Source organism: Myotis daubentonii, chromosome 3 (genome assembly GCF_963259705.1).
Source record: "Myotis daubentonii chromosome 3, mMyoDau2.1, whole genome shotgun sequence".
In the NCBI taxonomy this organism is placed as follows: Eukaryota; Metazoa; Chordata; class Mammalia; order Chiroptera; family Vespertilionidae; genus Myotis; species Myotis daubentonii.
This window is the reverse complement of record NC_081842.1, coordinates 19,372,291-19,378,898: the sequence shown is the minus strand read 5'-3', so window position 1 is coordinate 19,378,898 and position 6,608 is coordinate 19,372,291. Positions and strand designations below refer to the sequence as shown.

General features: G+C 38.1%; 1 pseudogene; it reads right to left on the bottom strand.

Annotated features, from left to right (window-relative positions):
- Positions 1-4,215: 4,215 nt before the first annotated feature.
- LOC132229213 (eukaryotic translation initiation factor 1A, X-chromosomal-like) lies at positions 4,216-4,653 on the bottom strand (annotated as a pseudogene).
- Between the last annotated feature and the right edge of the window lie 1,955 nt (positions 4,654-6,608).

Genomic DNA, 6,608 nt, shown 5'->3' with positions numbered 1-6,608 from the left:
AATGTCTGAGTATGAGTCAGTTTATCACTAACCTTTGTGTTGTTAACATCTCAGGAAATTGTGCTGTGAATAGTTTTGTGGGGATTTTTTTTAATGTTTTTGAGTATCTGGTATGGATTCATTCAGTTTGTTATTTCTAATGGGAAAAAATAATTTGGCTTTCGAATAAATAGCTTCTCGAACAGCCTTCTGAATGAATTGACTTTGAGAACCAAAGTTCCACTGTACATCACTATCACCTGGAGGGCTTGTTAAAGCACAGACTGTTGGTCCCCATCTTCAGAGTTTCCGGCTCAGTAGATCCAGAGTGGGGTTCAATAACTGGCATTTCTAACAAGTTCCCAGGTGATGCAGATGCTACTGTTCTGGAACCACACTTTGAGAATCATTGGTTTAGGTAAGTGGTTCTCAAGCCTGGCTGCAAGTTAGGAATACCTATGATTAAAAACAAGGGGAAAAAATTATCTTCCAAGTCACAGTGCAGGCCACTTACCACAACTCTAGAGGTCACAACACAGCATCACTTTTTAAAAAAGTTTTCCAGGGGATTTTAATTATTAGTCAGGTTAGAGAACCACAGAGGTAGGAGGAGGAAAGAGACTAGAAACATGTTTTAGTAGACAAAGGAGAGCTCATTTTTTAAAGAAAAAACTATCTCTCATAAGTAACTGGGAGTTTCAGTAGGTTTTTAAATAGGGCAGTAACATATAATGAAAGCATAATTATGTTGAGGTGCTTGAACTGGTAATGATCTGTTGCAGGAAAGAGAGAAAGGTTTGAAATTGTTCGAGAGCTTGACAGAGTTGGGACAATGAAAGGAGGGGTGAAAAGAGATGAGTGAGTTATACATACTCGGCTCAATTACATAACTATATTCTGCTAGAGGCCCAGTGCGTGACATTTGTGCACTGGGGGCGTGGGGGAGTCCTTCAGCCTGGCTTGTGCCCTATCATAGTCTGGGACCCCTCGGGAGATGTCCACCTACTGGCTTAGGCCTGATCCCTCGGGGGATGTCCGCCTGCTAGCTTAAGTCCGGAGGGATCAGGCCTAAGCCAGCAGTCAGACATCCCTCTCGCATTCTGGGGCTCTCGCAGTCCAGGACCCCTTGCTCCTTATCGCCTGCCTGCAGAAGCTGTGAGCCCAGCTTCTGGCTGAGTGGCGCTCCTCCTGTGGGAGCTCACTGACCACCAGGGGGCAGCTCCTGCGTTGAGCATCTGCACCCTGGTGGTCAGTGCGCATCATAGCAACCAGTCGTTCTGTTTTTTGGTTGATGTGCATATATATTACACTTTTATTATATAGGATAGCATGCTGGAATGAAGGGTATGAACTATATATCAATGGACAATTGTGTTAAGTTCAGCATAGAGCAATAATTACAGCAGTCACACACTGAAATCACTACAAAGGCCATATAAGAAAGGTAACCAAAAAAAGGGGAGGGGGGAGGGAAATCACTAGTAATAAACTCATATGCATGTTGTGTGAATGATGGAAGCTATATTTGATTAAATTTGTTAGGCCTGATTCCTAGGGGGCAATCTCCTCCAGATATTACCCGCTATTTGTCTCCCATATTTGTCCCCCTCCTCTTGCCTCTAAACTTTGTTTTTCCCTCGGGCTGGACTTGGCATTCTCTTCAGACTCCTAGTCTCCAGGCAGTGGAGTCTTTCCTTGTCTGAGCCTCTGGCTTCAGGTTGAAACTTTGTGAAAATGAATTATCAAAGGTACTTGAAGTCAGCTGAAACTCTGAACAAAAGCCAACAGAAATCAACAGTTCCTAGAGAAGGCCCCAGTTTGGAATGACTGCAGATCAGGGTGTGTGGGGGTGGGTGAAAAAACATAAATTCATGATGAAAATAAGATTTCACAATCTGAAACCACATTATCTATCAAATACCACAGGCACGTATTCTATGAGAGTAGGGGTGGACAGTTGCCAACATGTCAGAGATTTAGATCACATAAAAGCAATAGGGGAAAAGCCACAAAAATAAATGAAACTTCTGGTATCATAGGTCCGCCCCACATCACTTAATATATGGCATTTAGCTTACCATGTTTGAAAACATGATTAAATACTACAAGAAGTAGCCAACAGAAAATATCTAAAGTAGTAATTATAGGTACCAGCAAACACATGATTAAATCAGCTTTTTCCTGTAGATTGTAATTTATATTCATACTTACTCCTCATTTTAAGCTTATTCTTTCCTATTTAAGAATTTGGGCAGAGTCTTCAAAGCCCATTAATAGGTACCTTGGTAAGATTATTAATGCATTTTTAAGATTAAGCTGCTGTTACCATTATTGACTCCTGGATTCCTTGTTCGCTAACTGGTATTTTCTTTTTATTCCCTTGAAATTTCTTTTCTTTTTTTTCATAGTCTTAAAACATCCCCATTAACAAATTGCCAAACCAGATTGGCAATTAAATTGCATCCTTGAGTTTAAGTTTTAAATTAAAAAACCTCATTTCTTTTTGCAACATGGCCCCCTAAAATTGCTGGTACAAATCTTGCTCTGGGCCAGAGATTCTATTTTCCTGTGGAATTTACCATACTCCCAGAACCATGATCAACATGCTATAGAACCACCACCTTACTCAGTGTGACATTTTATTGTATTTCATGGCTGTGGCACCGTCCTCTTCCTTATAACAATTTACTAGAGGCCCAGTGCACAAATTCGTACACCAGTGGGGTCCCTCAGCCTGGCCTGCAGGATTGGGCCAAAACTGGCTCTCTGACATCCCCCAAGGGGTCCCAGATTGCAAGAGGGTGCAGGCCAGGCTGAGGGACCCCCACCGGTGCACGATCAGGGCTGGAGAGAGACGCAGAAGGTTGGCCAACTGGAGAGAGACTGCAGGAGGGCTCCAGGGCATGTCTGGTCCACTTTGCTCAGTCCCAATCGACTGGACCCCAGCAGCAAGCTAACCTATGGGGTCGGAGCAGCTTCCCCCTGGTGGTCAGTGCACATCATAGTGAGTGGTCGAGCAGCCTTAGAATATCATTAACATATTACACTTTCATTGGTTGAACAGCTGACCGGTTGACCAGACATTTAGCATATTAGGCTTTTATTATATAGAATTATGAAATTAGTTTTACATTTATACATTGTAATTTTATTTATTTATTTTATTGAATTTTTTGGAGTGACATAGGTTCACAAAATTGTTCATAAAGCCCAGAACCATAGGTTACAAATGCAATGTTTTGAAAATAAAATGATATATTTTAATGCAACCTATTTTGTATAGTAAAAACCCATTCTACTTTTTTTACCATTAAAAGTTGCCTTGTTTATGAAAATTTTTTTTCCATATTAAGTAAAAAGCACTGTCAACTAGTATATCAGTACTTCTAATTTTGAGTATTACCTAGCATTGAATTTTTGCAACTACTTACAAATTCAAAATTGTTCATCAAATCCTTGTTCTAAAATCTGCACTTTGGAATTTTTTTTATTATGGTTACAACATAAAATGATGGAAAGAATGTTATAAAACACAGTATAAAGTAAAGCTACATAAATATGAAAATAGCCTCTTTTCTTGACATCAAATGTAGATTTCTGCCTTCCTTAAATTTTAGTAAAAATCAAAGAGAACATCTAGGTAACTGGAACATACAGAAAGACTCTGAAAAAAATTAGTTGGAACTAAAGCTTATCACTGACAACGATAATAGGCAATTTATTCAAAACATCCATTAACTAGAAAACATTACTTTTATTCTTTTATTTTCTCTTTCTCCTCTATTCTTTCATTTTTTTTTTAACAGCAGATAATGTGGTCTTTTCCCCCTAAGTTCTATTACATAAAAAAAAAAATACAGTGTTAACATTTCACTTCAAGAAATATAATACTTTGCCTGGTGTGGCTCAGTGTTTGAGGGTTGACCCATGAACCAGGAGGTCACAGGTTCAATTCCCAGTCAGGGCACATGCCTAGGTTGCAGGCTTGATCCCCAGCAAGGGGAGTGCAGGAGACAGCTGATGATGTTTCTCTCTCATTGATGTTTCCATATCTCTCTCCCTCTTCCTTCCTAACATATTAAAAAAACATTTAAAAAAGAAATATAATACTTTGATACAATGAAAATAAATCTGTGTTCCTTAATAAACTACATTCAAGCTCAAGTTTTAGTCTTCTTAACAAGTGATGGTAAAAATCCAAACTGTAGAACAATATTTAGAAACTATGAGTTCAATTTAAATATCATCAATGCCTTCATCATCATCCCCAATATCATCAAACTGGATTTCATCATCATCTCCAAGATCAAGTGTATCCATTTCATTTTAGCATGTACTATCTAGAAGCTCATCTTAGGCCTTCAGACTTCTAGCTTTATGGGCATTCTACTTTAAAATCGCACCAGCTTTGTTCTCCTGATAGTCTCACAGACCAACCAATATAATAATGTCTGAGATGTTTATCCAAACCTTTTTTCTCAATTTTCCTCTGATATGACATAACCTCTTCACGCCCTCAAAGCACATTGCTTCTAGTCATCTGTTTCCCAACATTTTGATGACCTGAGCATACCCTTGTCCATCCTCTTTAAAGACCCATTCTCTTTTTTCAGATTCATTCTCATTGCTACCCCTACACCTGTTTTTACCTCCTTTATCTTTATTCTTGGGCATGATGCCAGCCGCCTCCTAGTGTTGCCGACTCTTATCAGGTGGTGCCTGAGCGACTCCTCCAAGGGGCCCAGGAGAAGTTACAGTCACTGATCTCCTTCACAGGGACACTATTGCAACTGAGTTCTGGGGTAATCCGTAGGGGACCATGCTCCTAAATAAGCAAAATCTAGGACATGTAATATCTGAACTCATTGGTGTTTACCCATAAATCCAAAATAACTTTTGACTTAATGGGGAAAGAAGTCATTTTGAAACCAGTTCAATATTATGGATTTTACTAATCTCTGTAATCCCCATTAGCTCCTGTTTAAGAGTTTATTTCCTCCATACTGTCCTATTGTTGGTAGGGACTAAGAATATTTTATATCTGTAGTGTAAACAGTAAATTCTTATCCTTCCTAGTCGTTAAATCTCAGGCTAAAGCAAGAGGGCATGAAATACTAATTATCACTCCCAACTCAACTTTTCAAGTTAAAGGTTATTTGGATGTAAAGCTTAAATACACAGATGATGCGTAGTTCACGATTTTAAATAGCATTAATAAAAATGTTTAATCAAGCCCTTGCCAAGACAGAAGTAGATGAGAACATTTATATCATCAAACTAATGTAATTAAAACAATTTTTAAAAATGCATTTCTTAGAACGGCAAATAGGATTTAGATATACTTTAAGCTTAAGGAGTTCTTGAGATGTTCAGACCTTGTTATAACTCATATAAGTCATAACATTCCAGTGCAGTGCAGCTCAGCAAATTATTTCCCCAAATAAGGTGGGCTTCATTAGATTTATTTGAGAGGCACTGTGCTTTGTAAACTTGGAAGAGGCTTTCACCAGAACTTGAATTTCTGGAAAAGAACTGCTCTTGCTGGTATGTTGAGTAGGTGTCCGAACATTCATTCTGGGCAAACTTCTTCACAATATAATCTGTCAGAAAATAGCCGCACAGATACGATGTCCCTCCTCTCATGTAATTAGTGTTTCTGGAGCCTCCTAAGAGAACCCTGGCATGGATCAGCACTTAGGAAAACATAAAGGATAAAACCCTTACAAGTAATAGCTGCCCAAAAGTACTTGGTTAAGCAAATCTTTTGTATTTATCAGCTCATTCTTAACTGGATCTCAATTCTTTTCAAATGAACTAGCTCCCTACTTTGATATCATGCAGATCACAGCTTGGTTGTGAACCTATGCAGCCAAATTAAGCTGTACAAACATCAGTCCATAATATGGTGCTATCAGAAAGACCTTAAATTACACTGCAGTGTGAAATGAAGCCTAGAAGATAACTACACTTGTGAATTATGCTTCAAATTTGGACTAATCTGTAAAAAAAAGGAGGGGGGACAAACTGTTAGAGCAAATTTTAATTCAAAAACGAAGGAAAATTATGAAAGATATCTTCTTAATTTAAAAATATTTTTATCAGTCATATAATTGAGAATCTGTAATTTAGTTATTGAGTAAGAAAAATAAGCCAGGCTACAGGCAATTTTACCTTACTGGGATTCATATTAGCTTTCTTGCTTGAGTATTTTGCTTCTGTCTCTGCCAGAGCCACTCAGAAGTATTACCATCCAGTCATCTGAGTAACTCATTTTTATCACTCAGCTTGAAAGCAAGATCTCTATTTATTTCTCTTTGCTAGATATTATTGGTATCTAGCAAGATGTCTAGTACATAATAGATACTCAGTGAATATTTGTTATAAAGAATTTAACATCAGTGAATGGATATAAATGACTATTTGATGTATACAGTTAATGGAGACTTATACTAGGAAAAGAATATTCCCAATGCCATGACTTCTGAGTTGGTTTGTGAGCTCTCAATGCTCGAATAAGCTATTTGTGTGGAAACTCAATCTGAGTATGGAGAAGATCAGTCTGAAACTGGGTTTGTGATTCAACTATGAAGAAATCATAAGTTATTCATAAAACTGAGAAAAATAACAAG